The sequence below is a fragment of the Sciurus carolinensis genome, chromosome 2 (assembly GCF_902686445.1).
Source record: "Sciurus carolinensis chromosome 2, mSciCar1.2, whole genome shotgun sequence".
Lineage (NCBI taxonomy): Eukaryota > Metazoa > Chordata > Mammalia > Rodentia > Sciuridae > Sciurus > Sciurus carolinensis.
In genome coordinates, this window is record NC_062214.1 from 157855554 (window position 1) to 157872546 (window position 16993).

Sequence of the window (16993 nt, forward strand, 5' to 3'; positions counted from 1 at the left end):
ATTGGCTTATTTCACTTAGCATTATATTCTCCAGTTCCATCCATTTACAGGCAAATACCAAAATTTCATTCTTCTTTATGGCTGAATAATATTCCATTGTGTATACATAGCACATTTTCTTTATCCATTCATTTGTTGAAGGGCACCTAGGCTGGTTCCATAGTTTAGCTATTGTGAATTGAACTGCTATAAACATTAATGTGGCTTCATCATTATAGTATGCTGATTTTAAGTCCTTTGGATATAAACCAAGGAGTGGGATAACTGGATCAAATGGTAGTTCCATTTCAAGTTTTCTGAGGAATCTCACATACTGCTTTCCAGACTGGTCGCACCAATTTGCAGTTCTACCAGCAATGTATAAAGATACTTTATTCCCCACATCCTTGCCAACATTTATTGTTACTTGTATTCTTGGTAATTTCCATTTTGACTAGAGTGAGATGGAATTTCAGTGTGGTTTTAATTTGGGATTTCTCGAGTTGCTAGAGATGTTGAACATTTTTCCATATATTGTTGATTGGATTATTTAGTTTTTTTGGTGTTAAGTTTTTTGAGTTCTTTATATATCCGGGAGATTAATGCTGTATCTGAGGTACAGATGATAGGGAAGAATAGAGTTGCTTTAGATTAGGTAGAGGGGAGTGAAGGGAGGGGAAGGAATATAGGGGTAGGAAGGATAGTAGAGTGAAACAGACACTGTTAAACAGACATTAGTACACGTATGACTGCATGACCAATGTGATCCTGCAGTGTGAATAATCAGGAAAATGAGAGAGGACACTCCCCACTTATGTATGATCTATCAAAATGAATAAATGCAAAAAAAATGTATAAATGCATTCAACTGTCATGTACAACAAATTAGAACAAATTAAAAAAACTCTTAAAAATCAAAAAGAAAAAATATGGTTAAAAAAAGAGAGAAATGAACAGAGGTGGTTGCTAGAAAAATAATAGCAACAATAATAACTCCAGATGCAAATAAACGACTTTCGAAGTGCGAAGAAACTCAAATGACTTTGAATATACCTTCTCCCGGTATCAGGGGAACTAGTGAGAGCAAAATCATGAACGACCTCATCTCTGCGGTCTTTCCAGAAGCAGTCCTGAAGGCTCGACTATCCCAAGGAGAAAGGTAATACACACTCAATAATAATTAGCATTTATATAAACTTATTTTTCCTGACCCCTTAACCAAGATTAGTAGAACAAAACTGGAGGTGACAGAGCATTAATGCAATTATCTCAAGAACAAAAGAAGGCACGTCGGATTCATAATGAGGCCGCATCCTCCGCCTTTTCTGTTCTACGCGGTGTCACCGCAGCGAAGAGCAGCAGGGAAGGACCGAGTGTTCACTGGCGGCATCAGGTTCAGGACACACAGTGATTTTCCTTCTGGGTTTAAGAAATGTGGTATGGGGTGTTTTATTGCCTTGGAAATGGAAGCTTAATAACTATGTTCACCAGTAGGGTATGTGGGTGCTTCCATCAGATGATTACTTAGACTAAAAACCAGAAGAAAACACAGTCTCAGGAAACAGACCCAGGAAAACACCCCGTCTTCTCTAATGAAGAGGCATAGGATGCGATTATTCACCCGCTTCAAGTGAGGCTACAAACACTTAAAATATGTGGCAGTGTTTCCAGCCACTCAATTCACATGTCGATATTCCTATTACATCATAGGAAAGAGAGATGTGCTTAGCAACTTCAGTAAGAGCCTCGTTGGCCTTTTTCCAACTGATTTAATATGGAAATAAATATCCAGTTATCGACACATTTTTCCCCCATGTTGTCTTTGTTATGGGTTCTCTTAATAGGTTTTCTAAGAATATCTTTCAATATTTCCGTAAGTCGGAGTCCACGGTTTGAAGCCAGTTTGGAAAGGGGTTGGAGGATTCCAGAAGAGCAGCAGGCTCCTGCCTCCGGAGTGAACTTTGTTTCTGTCTTGTTCCTGATTGCCATGGACACGCTTCCCTACTGCTCCAAAGCTCTCAAAATTCATGAGTCAAGCCCTCAGGAAGTGTGTGGCAATCCATGAGTACGCACCCCCGATGGGAGGAAAGGCCAGGCTGTGAGGTTGAGAAACATTGGACTATAGCCCAACGGGGGCCGCAGGGCTGACATTTACCAGCTCTAGGATTCGGAAGAAATTACAATACTGGCTACCCTCTCCTACTGACCACCTGCCATCACCGAGTACTACACTAAGTACTTCATATTCACAATTCCATCTCATCTACTAAAAAAAAATCTCTTCGACCAGCATCATTTCCCTATTTTTTTCAGATAAAAATGTCTGACATTCAGAGACAGCAGTAAGTTGCCTCAGATACCAAAGGAAGGAAGTAGCAGATCTAACCTGAGGGTTAAAGTGAGTCCTAACCACCACCCACAGCTCTAGGTGTTTTACCTTTGAAATTGTCCCAGGGCACCTTTCTTATAGCTGACCTCACAAAGAGGCTGTGAAAACCAATAAGCATGCACAATACGTGCAATTCCACAGAGCCACAAATGCTTCACAACTGCACAAGTGTTGTATAATTCCAAAAGTTTTTGGCTTCAAATGACAGAGTATCTGTCTGAAACTGGATTAAGCAACCAAAATGCCTTGGCTCGTGAAACTAGCAAGTCCAAGGCTGAATGGAGCACAGCTGGCCTCAAGGGCTCACTGTGACGCTTTTCTCTCCCCCGTTCTGGACTCCACTTCCTTTTGCTCTTACTGGATTCTCAAGCAGTCTTCCTCCACGGCGACAGGACTTTCAATCTCTTCTGTGCATAGGAAAATAAAAAAACGTTCCTGCATGCTCTAGCTAATGCCACAAATTACTTCTGATTATGTCACAGGCCCACTCCTGAATCAATCACCAGGGTCAGACGCTGGAGTGATTTACCTGAGTGGTTTAGGTGTGAGTCACATACTGGAGCCCACGCTAGAGCCCAGCACTAAATCAGCTTCCCACAGAAAACCTGGCCTCCGGAGAAGGGTATTACCCAAGGGAAATGGAGCTCTCTTACCCAAAGAGAGAAAATGAATATTGAGAAACCACACAGAAAAACATCTGCTAAAACATTTTCATAAAAATACTGTACATCATATTTGTAAGACGATGATAGAGAATGCCTAATAAATAATATTAGTTAACCAATCTGTGTAGAGTGTCTCAGAAATAGAAAATGTTTCCATATATTCTGTGTCATTGTATTCTCATTATATCCTTACCAAATATAAATATCATTTTACGGACCAGCAAACTGAGTCTCAGCATAATTAAGGGATGCACCCAAAGTCATCTAATTGATAAGCTAAGACAGAACTTTCATGGAGACCACAAATGCTACACTGATCCCCGCTTGACAGACAGTACTGCCTCCCATCTGAAACCTCTGAGAGGTTGAAGCTGGGTGAATTCTGTGGATTTTGATTAAATGTGAAGAAAATTCACCTGAAATAAGGCATTATAAGTACAAACATTCAGATAGCAACACCTTTTTGCCCTTTGCTTTGGAGGAATATTAAACTGTCCCTTTGAGTGAGGACATTTGCAACAAAACTTGCCACTCCAATACTTGTTTACTATACTTGGACTTTGCTGGTAGCAATGTAAATTGTTGGTTCCATCTTTTGAGAAAGCAATTTAGTGATAACTTCAAGGTCCATGAAAATGTCCATCTCTTTTGATTTGAAATTCTCCTCCTGGAGACCTAGCCTATGGAATTGATTCAAATAAATGAATAAAGAATCCTGTGTTTTAAAATATTCATAGTAGCGACATTAATCATAACAGCAGAGAAAATATATGTAACATGCCTAAAATGATGCCTAGTGATCAATCAATACAGGCTGCTATAATTCCCTACCTACTCATGTGTGTGTGTATACGCACAGGTGCATTGGGGATTGATCCCAGGGCCTTGAACACACACTCTACCACTGAGCTACTCCCAACCCCGGTTCCCTGCTTATTCTTGAATGTTCCATCTGCATAGAAGGTTCCTTCCCCCAGATACCTGCATGATTACCTCCCTCCTTTCCTTCAAGTCTCTGCACAAATATGACCTCATTCAAGAGGAACTCCTTAAACAACCTTCTCTAAAAGACACCTTCACTGTCATTTCTCTGTCTCCTTACGCTGCTTTATTTTTTAACCCTTATTTCTCTATAACATGTTTACATAGTTATTTGGTTTTTGTTGTTGCCTTTCTTCCCACCGTGAGAAGGCAAGCCCTGGGAGAGCAGGGACTTGGGCTGGTTCAGTGCAACACGTACCTGAAAAGCTGTTGAAAGCACTTCTTGGTCTGTCTTTACTCTTGGTCTTCACTCCTTAGTTTCCCTATTTTTTTACTTTTCAAAGATTTTTCATTTTGCCAATGCCTTTTCCCTTTGTCAGAAACAGCTCCAGCACAGGCAAGATGGACTAGACTGAGGATGTTTCTGATCAGCAAACCAAGAAGACCTGCCAGTTGGTTAAAGTACCAAAGGCTGAATATATGAAAACAGACCGGAGTTGTTTTTCTGGGAAGGGCATGTGAGATGAAAGCCTGATGGTTAGTCCAGACCTGGATAATCAGCTCACAAGAAAAGGATGGGATCGAGGACCGACGATGTCTATCAAATCAGGAATAAGCCATGACTTCAATAAAGATGGTCAATCAACGTCAGAGAGGCATGGGAGAGTTATTTTCAGGGACTTTGTCATAGGAAAAAACATTCTGGGGAAAAAAATTTGACCATTTGTCCATTTGGGATGCCAAGGAAGAATATCATTAATGAGGAACTTAGATTCAAAGCAGAGATCCCAGTCACTTGGATACACTGAAGACTCATATCCAGGTTCATCACCTGTCAAGGGCTTCCCTAGAGGGAAATTAACTCCCAGGCATTGACTTCTGGCCTTTAGTTAATTTTAATTAACTTCTGGCCTTTAGAGCCTCAAGCATGCCAAACACAGATGAAGAGGGTAGGCGTAAAATCAAATGGAAGGGAGATCCACAGGTATGATGTCTTCGCAATGCATCAACTTGGCTATACTAAACTACATTTCCCAGAATTCCTGCCCTCTTATGCTTCCAGTTAGGAAGGACCAAAAACCTTCTCCCTGCAAGATTTGGAGGTTGGAAGTGAAGCAGTAACTTTATTTTTTATGCTCAGAAGATCAAGGTAGACATTTCATTGCTTTTACCTAGTGTTTATCTACCATCACGTTGATGCGAGGTGGTGATGACCAGACCTATAATTTACATTTGGATAAGGTAACTCCACCATATTTTGGATCCTCTGGCATCTTCTCTCATTCCTTGGTCAGGTGTATATTTACCTCCACAATGAAATACCCTGCTTCTCCATCATGTAAATGCTGCAGACAGTAAAAATTGCCAGGGTTACGGTTTGTCCTCATAGGTTCTAGCTCGTCCTCGTTGGATTTCAGCTGCTCTTTGTTCTCCCCCAGTTTGCATTATTAAAAAACTATATATTTGATGATACAAGTCGAAGACCAGTAAAGCAGACTGTATTCAGGGGAATTATTACGATGAGTATTCCAGGAAGATTACCACAATAAGGTTCTGAAATGGAGAGATCAGGCTCAATAAGAAAAATGGAAATGTATAGCCAAGAAACAGAGAGTGGCATCAGCAGATAGAAAAGTATTAAGTGCAAACATCACAGAAAAGTGGAGATTTTGGCTAAGCTGACCCACTAGGACCTTTATGAACGTGGGACAGGTTGATCGGAAGGCCTCTGGTGGGTGGTAGGGGATGAGGGACCTGATCGGTTACCAAGGTTGAAATATTCTGGCTAAAGTGACTTAGCGAGATTCTTGCTAAAATTGAACAATGTGAAAACAAATGTGAAAGTCCCAAAATTAAAGCTTAATTGAGAAAAGAGTTCAGAAGAGTCTCACTGGAGTTTTATCAAGGACAGATCCTCTGTCAATATCCATCTTGACATGCTTGCCCTGCAGACTTCAAAATCCAATGACAGATATGAAAACAATGGCCTGATAAAGACGGTTCAACCAGCTCCAGTAATTGAATAAGATTATATCTTTATTTTAATAAAGTCACACATACACAAATTATGAAGCCATATAAACAGGTGCGCATATAAATGTGCATGCACACACATATGCAAGGGTGCACATAAATGTGCATGAACAATATATATTACATATTGGTTCTATTTCTCTAACTGAACTCTGCCTAATACAGTGGAGATCTGGGTACAGAACTGACATTTTTCACTAAAATCTATTATGGGTTGATTTTCTCTCAAAAATCTAATTAACATCTAATTTAACTGTTAGTCTACTGCCCATAAGAAAAGATAAACAAAAATCAAAAGTGCAATAGTAGAAAATACCTGACAAGGAAAAAATTATGTAAACATTGAAATTATTTACTCTGAATAAAATAAATTCTTATCAGTGAGAATAAAGATCTATTCTAACGGATAGTTTAGAACTCATTCCCACAGATCTTCTGATGACCCAGCAATAAATTTTTTCTGAGAATATCAACTTCCATAAATCTGATTCTGTCATTTGACAAAAAATGTTTACACATTCTATTACTTAACAATCTAATTGACCGAAGAATATTTCTGCAAAAAAAAAAAAAAGTGCTGCCTTTACAGCTCAAGTTATTATCTTGGGAAAATGGAATCACTCCGTAATTGAATAAAGAATAACTATAAATATTTAGTAGTTTTATATTCTGATTCAACTCTGCATCAATCTGTCTCACTGATAGATCCATTAACCATTTAAGCCTGGATTGTGGGTTTTGCACATGCTCTGAATTATTCATTTCACCATAAAACTGTGCCAACATCTCTGAAAGGCAAATCTGTTGGTAGTAAAGTTCCACTAAAGTGCATTTATAGTAGGAGGAGAAAAACAACAAAAACAACCATATATCTCTCTAATGCTCTGGATCAGAGGGAAATGCTCAGTCTATTGAGAAAGTTCCAGTCTTCATAATGAAAATCTGAACAATGTTCCTATCCATAAAGGAAGGCAGACAACATTTTCGGATTTCTCTTGGCCTCATGTCCTGGTCAAAACAATCGCATGGACTCCTGTACTCCATTTTAAGATAAAAATACACAAAAGCAAGCATGAGCAATGGGTTTATAAACAAAAGCAAATGAATTCAAATTATTGTTACCTTTATATACATCTGACCAGAAAAGAGTTAATGAGGAAAACATGGAGTGGATTTTCTGCCTTTGCCTTCGGATCTCTGCTTTTTTTTAAGCTGACACGAATAAGCGTTTGTTCTGTGTTCAGATCTGGGATAATTTTTTTTAACGCATATCATCTTTAATCTGTGTCTTGGTAATGAGGATGTGCTGGGTGAATACCGTCATTCTCCCTCATCTTAAAGGTGAAGAAAGCGTGGCTCAGAGTTGAGCAACTTATTCCAAGGTCATAAAGCTAGGGAGTGATGGTGCCGACTTCTACATTGACTCTGTCCCCAAAGCCTGTGTTATAGTTAGTCCTCTGCACAGTTTCAATTTCTCAAAGAATAAACATAGAAAGGCCACAAAAACACAGGCTGCTTTGTGTCTTTGGGCTATGGTTCCTGTATAATTCATCTAACACTATAGAACACACCAACTCCGAACTTAATGGTTATGTAACAATAAGAATAATCTCCTAATTTCATATATATGTGGGTCAAGAATTTGGAAATGCCCTGACTTGGTGGTTGAATGCCCTGACTTGGGCTGAAACTGAGATTTTAGTTAGATGTCCACTGGGACTTTAGTCATCTGAGTCTTAACTGGAGCGCCAAGATCAACTTCTAAGGCGGCTCACTCAGATGGCTGCCAATTTGGTCCTGTATGTTAAGAGGAGGCCTGCTTCTGTCCATGAGAGTCTCTCCAAAGGGCTGCCTGAGTGTCCTCACAGTATGGTGGTTGGCATCTCCCAGAACAGGTGATCCATGAAACCAAGAGGGGAGTTGCAACTTCTTTCATGATTTTGCACTATGACTTACACGTATTCTACTGGTCACACAGACTTGTCTGATTCACTGCGGGAGGGAACTACACAAGGGTGTGAACACCAGGGCACCTTGGAGTCTGGTCACCTAGTTCCTCCTGCTACTCTCTGGCAGTTAGCAGATGACATTCTGTCTGTGACAGCATTGCTATTGCGTCTCTGGCCATACTAAGTTGGAAAGTCAGAAACCTTTTACAAAACTACTGAACCTCAGAGTAACTTTAGCTAGTGGGTGAATTCCAGCAGCTGAAAGCAGGTGAGCTCAGACTCAGCTACAGCAGGTAAGAGAGAGTGTTTCCTGCCTTATTTAGAATGGATGGCCACAGTAATTGGCAGCAGTTAGAGAAAGATGCTTTTAGAAGATGGACTTCAGACAGAAAAAGAATCAGCATGAAAAAGACAGCGGAGAGCCGAACACAGAGGATACATCAAGTAGAGAAGGAAAGAGGAATACAGTGAAAACGAGGGAACCTGCAAAAGGGTATAGAGAGAAGGAAAAGCAAGTTTAAAAGGATTTGAAGCAAAGTCGTCAAATGCCAAAAGACTGAGGCACTGACTGTGAGTGGGTACAGAGGCTTTGTACCTGGAGCACCCACAAACCAGGAGGGCAGACAATCAGAAAGAGGCCACAGAGCAGAACCAGGATGCACACCCCACACCACAGGCATGCAAGAATGAGCATCCCTTGCTGAGGAGGGCTTGTGATCACAACTAAGCCCAACCTTGACAGGGTATACTTTAGAAAACTTTTTTATTGCAAAAGTAATATGAGTGTCGAATATTCAAACAGTACAGAAATAATAAAAACAGAAAATAGAAGTTTACCACCCCTAAAGATAATTACCACTTAGAATTTTGTGTATGTTCTTTTCAAGCCTTTTCTCAGACTACACAGCCACATAAAGAAATATTCAAGGTTGCCCTGCATATATGGTGTTGAACTTGCTTTTTACACATAATGGTATAGCTTTGTCATTTTTCTGTAACTAAATAAATGCCCCATTTTTTTTAGTTTCTTGGTATTGTGTCTTATGAATTATTATTTAACCAATCCCCTAATGAAGGACACTTAAATTATTCTAATTATTCCCCACTACAAATAATGCTTGAGGAAAACATCTTTATACAAATATTTTTTGCATATTTCTGGAAGCATTTCTATGGAAACTTCCCAGAAGTGAGCTGCTGGATCAAAAAGTAAGCACATTTAATTTTTTTGATAGATATTGCCTTTCTGAAGGGCTGTACTAATTTGCATGTATGTATTTAACATTAGATGTCAATGGTTAACTTCCAAAAAACTCAACTGGAATTTCATCCATAATGCAAATTAGTTATTTTTAAATAGTTCCAAACCAAGTGTGTCATGGTAAAAATTACATGCATTTGGAAAAAGTAATTACAGTGTAAAGTAAATATGTCAGGTAAGCAAGGCATTATACTTACTCAGGTAATTTTGCATGTGTTCCCATAGATTTGAGATATACATATTGACATGTTTGTAGCTGCTATATAGTTCTCATCCAAAACTGCAGTGTCTCCTTGACTTTCTCTTCACTTTCCAGTTCCTGGCATTATTCAGGAATTTCTTCTACCAAGAATGGGCATCTGAGAAGTCACAATTATGTTAGTGTGTATTGGCTTCATTTGTAAACCTGAAAGGAAGTATTTTCATTTTAGAATTCCAGGCTGAGAAATTAATTGATGGTATTAGTTTTGATGCAAGTGGTAAAGAGATTTAACAAATAGAGGGAGTGATAGGAGTACCTAAAGAAAGTTTAACAATTACCTAGAAACTATATACAGTAAATGAATCAAAGGTGCTGTCATTATCTGTTGTATCTGTTGGATATATCTGTTAGTATAAGTTTATAGTTCCAATAAATAGGTTAGCATCTACTATTAAATATTTTCAATTTTCCTGGCAGATCCAAAATAGTTAGTACCCCCAAACTTTCTCCCTTTTCCTGCCTCCCCACCCTCCATCTGCCTCACTTTCTAGGATTTGAAACATCAGGTGAGCACAGCCCCAGCTCCTTCCTGAATCCACGTGAGGACTGCATTCTAAGGACAATCGACCTCCCCCTGGGGACTGTACAAGTCACCTCCCAGGCACCTTCAAGGCTTGAAGGAAATGAAAATCAGTGCCACTTCACTAAGAATCCAGGGCTAGTGAATAGGTTAAAATGTCATTTTAGGCCTTCTTCAGGACAATGAGAATGCTTTTTCACAATATTGTTTTCTTCTTGCTAATCCTTTTTGCACTTCTGTCCTACCCATTTCACTCTCCGATGGTTATTTTTGTTCATGTAATTTTAGGTAGGCATTAAAGCACCCATTCAATATCCATCTGCCTGAAGAAATTACTACCACCTCACATATCCCTCTCCTCAAATCTCACCCAACAGCACCCACGCTGACCATCAACAACTCCAGTGTGTGGGGTGGGGAGAAAGGAAAAGAGAAAACTGCTCAGGGGCAGTCAGTGCTGTGTCTGTGTCCTGGCTGGCCCAAGTGCTCAGGAGCAGATCAACCTGGATTCTTGTAGAGTGATCTGCACCACACCAGCCCAATTTGTCAAAGCAACACACTTGGTTACAATCCTAAATAAAGATCCACTTTGAAAGGACAGAGAGGAACACTTTCAGAACAAGAAAAATCCTCTTCTTAGCAAATAATGATTGGGAATGATACTCAAAAACATTATTTCAAGGGCTGGGGAGATAGCTCAGTTGGTAGAGTGCTTGCCTTGCAAGCACAAGGCCCTGGGTTCAATCCCCAGCACCGCAAAAAAAAAAAAAAAAAAAAAAAAATTATTTCATGAACATTGAATTCAAAGGTCACAGATTGGAATGGGTCCTTTATGTGAGATGGCCACTGTTAGGTCGGAATTTGGACAACTATAGGAGGGAGAGCGGAGCAACAGAAGCAAAGGGCAGCACACCACATGGTGACCAATCACACAGGCAGAAAAACTCCACTGACCCTTACATCCACCTGTCACTCAGCAGGACCCCCGCCGATTCTGGCCTATAAAGACCCTGGGCACCTGGGGCCATGTGTGATTTTCTCTGGCTCCCTACCCTGACCTGTACCCCGGGGAGCTGGGAATTTCGCCCCAGAGCCAAATTCCAATAAAGCTTGCTTCTACCGCTTTCTGTCCAATTTTATTTGGCCACTAACGGTGCCCCCAAGCTTACAGTCACTATCTTATATTTGTTCTAATAAACTCTGTTCTCCTTTTGACGGCAGTGGGGGGAAGACATGGGTTACTTGGTGGATAAAATACTTGTGACCTTTTCCTTGAAAATTTTGAAGTCATGAATATTTGCTTCTCCATTCATTCAGCACCTGTTTATGAGAAGTTGTCTAGACAAGGTAGTGTGTTAAAACTATTTGGGGAACTGTCCCGAGTGCTGAAAAAGATACATGCATGAAAGAAACCAATAATCCCCCCTCTTTTAGTTAATAAACCTTATTTTTAGAACAGTTTTAGGTTAACAAAACAAATTGAGTGGGAAATATAAAGAATTTCTGTATACTCCCCTGTCCCCCACAGGTACAACTTCCCTTTCAATGTCTCACCCCAAAGTGGTGCATTGTTTACAATCAATGAAATTATGTTGACACTTTATTATCACCTGTATTTATTCACTTTTTGTTACTATTAAATACCTGGAGTCTGGGTAATTTTATAAATAAAGAAGGTTTATTAATCTCAGAACTCTGGAAGTCCAGGACCATGGTACCAGCATCAGCTTGGCTCTTGTGAAGGCCTCACAGTGGATGGCATTTCAGTCATGGAAGTTTGTGTGCAAGAGAGCATTTGCCTGGCAAGACAGGAAGCTAGAGTGAGGGGGTCTCAAGGACTCATCATGAGAACTTGCTCAAAGTCCCTGAGAATTACTTGAATTCCTTCCAACAGCAGTGTCCAACCAACTCCCTCTAGGCTCCACCTCTTAAAGGTTCTATCGTCTCTCACGTCACCCTACTGGGACTGCTTTCCAACACATAGACCCTTGAGCACACACTCAAACTGTACCTAACCACGGCATCACCACAGTCCACAGTTTATGTTAGGGTTCACTCTTGGTGAACTAATGTACATTGGCATGAATCTACCATTGTGGTATCATACAGAATAGTTTCATTGCCATAAAAATCCTATGTGCCACTGACTTACCCTTCCTTCTCCCCTAACCTCTGGAAACCACTGACATTTTTACTATCATTGTGTTTCATTTTCTGCAATGTCATATCATTGAAATCATTTGTGTAGCCTCTGCAAACTGACTTCTTTCACTTAGCAATATGCATTTAAGGGTCTTTCATGTGTTTCCATAGCTTGGTAGTTCACATATTTTTAGTGCTGAATAATATTTTATTCTCTGAATATACTACAGTTTATTTATCTGTTCACCTCCTGAGGGATATTTTGGTTGCTTCCAAGTTTTAGTAATTATGACTGAAGTTTCTATAAACATGTTTGTGCAGGTTTCTATGTAGACATAAGTACTTGATTCATTTGGGTAAATATCAAAGAGTATAATTGATGGATCATATGGTTATAGTATTTTTAGTGTTGTAAGAATCTAATAAGCTGTCCTCCAAAGTGGCTGCAACTCTTTTCATTTCCATCAGCAATTAATGAGAGTTCCTGTTATTCTACATTCTCATCATATTTGATGTCACCAGTGCTTTGGATTGTGACTGTCTACCAGGTATGTTGTGGTATCTCATTGTGGCTTCAATTTGCAATTCCCTAATGACATATGACGTTGAACATTTTTCATACGCTTCCTTCACTTCTGCTTATCTTCTTAGGTAAGGTTTCTGTTTAAGTCGCTTGTCAATTTGTAAAAGGTTCTTCATTTTCTTATCATTGAGTTTTAAGAGTTCTTTGTATCTCTTGTTTATCAGTCCTTCGTAAGATATGTCTTTTGAAAATATTTCCCCTAATATTTGGCTTAAGGATACTGGAGTCAGATATTTCCCTCCCCCAACATGAAACAATACTGGAGCTGACTAGAGATGAGTATTTCCTTTTCCCTGGTAGATTAGGTTCTTATAAAACCCAGGAGGTCATGCTCTACTAGAATAGTTTCCCCTGAAGGAAGACCTTGTTAAGAAGAACAGAATGCTCTGCCACTTTTTTTTTCACACAAGAGATTTTATTCATCAGACGAGCAGAGTGTCTGCCCTGAAGGGTGAGAGAGAGAGAGGGAGAGAGAGAGAGAGAGAGAGAGAATGGCAGGGGAGCTATTCTAAGTAGTGGAATTTCACAGGCTAACAATCTGGACCAATGACTGATGAGGAAGTTTGCCAACAATCTAGGTTGTAAAATGGTGTTGGGGGACAGAATAATGGTGACAGCAAAATGGCAGGGGCCTTCTTAACCCATTGTCCCTTCATTCCCCCATTTTTGTTTTTATAAGAAGATCCCTTTTGGGTGTATTGGCGAAGATCCATCCATCTTCAGTAACTGCTTCCTGCTGGGTGTGGGTGTAGAGCTGATTCAGGGGAGGGAGATGTCATTGCAGTAGGTGGGGATTGGGGACTGGCTATTTCCCCTGGGGAGTGCACTTGTAGCCAGGCTCTGATTCTTCCTTTATGAGGTCCTGATAGTCCTGTAATACAAGCTGATTAATAGTCTGATTAGAATTTTTTAATCTGATTTTGTGTAAATTTCAATGAGCAGGGGGCAAAGGCCAGTATGATGGCAATTATGAGGAATGGGGGACATAAATAGGAGAACAAGTTGCCATAATTGGCCCAAAATGGGCCACTAGGATCCTCGGGTAAGTGTGTTCCTTCTCTTTTCCAAGTCCTCCTGCAGCTGTTTGATCTTGTCCTTAACAGTACCTGATTGGTTGACATAGAAACATTCTTCCTGGGAACACTTCCCTTTTTCTAGTGAACCCACAGGGCAGCTTCCATTGAAAGATAAGCAAATTGGAAGAGAGGCACTCCTGATAATATTGGGGTGATATTCTTATGCTCCAAGGGGGTGCTATTGAAAGTCAAAGAACTGTTAAAGTCTAGAGCGCTAGCCAGGAGATGAAAGAACCCCACTGTCATGCACATCCAATGTTCTGTGCCATGAGAAGGTTAGTTAAATTGAGTATGTGGTGTGTGGTGGTGACTATTTGTGTTAAGAGTGGATCCTCTGAGCATCAGCTGTGATCATATGTAAAATGGGTAAAACATCCCTGGGGACAGTAGGAGTCAGTCTTTCAGCAGTCCCACAGGCAATCGGGAGGGAGGAAATGACTGGCACCTGGACAGATCTATTGGGGAAAAATCCAATGGTTAGGAAAATGGCAGACAGGGTGAATGGCAGGGGAGGCAAGAATGTAGCTGGCAGTGACTGGGTGTGGTTGTTGGTGCCTTGGTATTCTGATCCTCAGCCTCCAGAATGGGAAGAAAGATGGAGGTCTTGATGGCCTTCAGCCTGAGGTGGAGAGGTCCCATGGGGTGGCCGAGTATTGATTGGAAGAAGCCTGAGGATTAGATGTTGGAGAGGAGTTTGTGGATTGAGAGTAGAGCTTAACTCTGTCATGTTTTTAAGTGATTACTTTTCTCTATGTCAGAAGCACAAGGGAATTTTTTTTCCTTATATTTACTGTGAGAACCTGGTAGAGCTCCTGGAGGTAAAACTCACAAATGTGTACCTTCCTATGACTGGGTCCTCCTAGAGTTTTTAACTCTCAGAATCACCCACAGTGAGCTTCCAGCAATTCAGTAGGAGCAGTTCAGGTTTTCCTACCTGAGCACTGATCCTCATAGAGATTTCTACTCTAGTAAGCTGTGATTCTCTGTATCTGCCTATCTGTCTCTACAATTGTGAGGGCAGTGGTTTACCCTATGACTCTTCTTATCAGGTCTAAGGAGAGTTTGTGCTCCAGATTGTTCAGTTTTTTACTTCTTGTTAGGAATCTAAGATTCTTATGTATCAGAACTGAAACTGGAAGTTGACATGGTCTTTTAAAACATATTTTTATAAATGCCAATAGTAGAAGAAATAAACAAATCTTTTGCCAGCTTTGTAATTATCTAGTGGACAATTGCAGGGTGGGGAAAGAAAGATAGAGCTACAGGCAATGGACTGAGATTCTGACCCACAATTTGCTGTGGACCTTCCACAATAGCCTATTCTGTGCCTTGCCAAAGCTTCCAAAAACTTGGCTTAAATACTGTGCAGAAATAATAGAGTATGGGGTCCAGCCTAACCCAAGGAAACTTTGGGAACTGCTTACTAGACTCAAATGAGACAATTAGGAAGGGATTAGTATGTCAACACCATGATTCTCTCCCACTTAAGACAGCATAGTATGGCAGAGAATGCTAGCTAACACCCCAAAATTTATGGTCTCCCTTCTGTAGTATAAATTTTACTGGGAAGTGTCTTTCCAACCATAGACTTATTTCCCACTATCTCCTGCATCCAGGAGTTACCACATTACTTGTTCTCACCAACAGCATGTGAGAACTGATGTGTACCTTTTCCAAAATCCTCCATGAGCTGAAAGTAAAAGACAAAGGTGCCACACAGAAGGAAATCCAGGTTTTTGAACTACCATAAGTAAAAAAGCTCCCACCTAATACATATCATACTGTTACAATGTGAACAAATAAACTTCATTAAGCCATAAACACTTGGAATTTATTTATTTATTTATTATTTATTTATTGTAGCAGTTAGGTTTACCCTAATGGATAGAGAGAAGACTGAACTCATGGAACAAGGGACAAAAATCCACTCCCTAAACTTTTTCAGGGTGAATATGAACGAGTCAAGAGTCTCAGAGTAAATGATCTACTCTTCAATTCCATGGTTTCCCATAATACCTGATGTCTGTGGGTGGGGAGTCATCAGGGCAGTGAGGGGGGAAGTGGGGATGCCAGATTTTTCTGCTGGTTATTCTGAGGACAGGGACTTTATATTCTTAAAGTGGACCAGTTGCCAAGGCTGATGGATCGGGAGTTTTCAATTCTTTAATCTAGAGGTGAGGGAAGGTAGTAAGAGAGTATTTCCAAATAATCATACCACAGGCAGTGAGAAAACTGACAGTGCAGATGCATAATGAAAGCTTACACAGACCTCAGGGAAGGCTTCACAGCCCCTAGGATGTCACGGAAGACTGAGGAGTGGAGGGTGTTTGGAGATCCATCTGATGGTAGAACATGATTTTGACAGGCGGACAACTTCCATGTGCAAAAAGGAAGTGAGGAAGTGGTGATTATTTTGGAAATGGCCATTCTTTGCCTTTGTAAATCACCTCACAACCTCTCAGCCCCCTTTTGCTAGTCTTACTCCTTCTTATATTTGCTCTTGCTTCTAATTCTGAGAGGTGACCCTCCCTGTTCAACTTGCCACAAAATCCAAGACACAGATGTAATGCTCATTCCTTTTTTTTTTTGTAAAAACTCACATTCCTTACTATTTAAAATGTATATCTTCCAAATTCATTTATGTTTATTTAACCATGATAACATAACTGAATTACTTCTGAGGTTCACTCTACATTTGCCTTTGGTTTTAAATTGTTTTGACTTTCTATTTCCTGGGTCAGATATAAAACATTAATGAATATATACATAAATCAGACCAATTACTAAACCTGAGATTGGAAGTCTTTGGTGAACTCTTTCCAACTAATCTAGTCACCATTTTCACTCCCCAAGGTACAGCCTTGACTCCTAGGTCCAGTAATAGAAATGGCAAAATACTTTGGTTAATAGAAATTAATAGTGTGATATATGACCATCAAGACTGCAGTCCCTCAAAAGATACAGGGTATTGTAGCAGCATCCAAAGCTTATTAAGAAAGAATAGTAGCTAAAACCTCTGGGAACATTTTTTCCAGCAAATGTGCAGATTTACAAACCATTTTTTATAGCAAGTAAACAGTGACATTGTCAACATAATTGTAGACACCTTTAATTTTTCTCCCTTTTAATAGTGTGTGTGTGTGTGTGTGTGT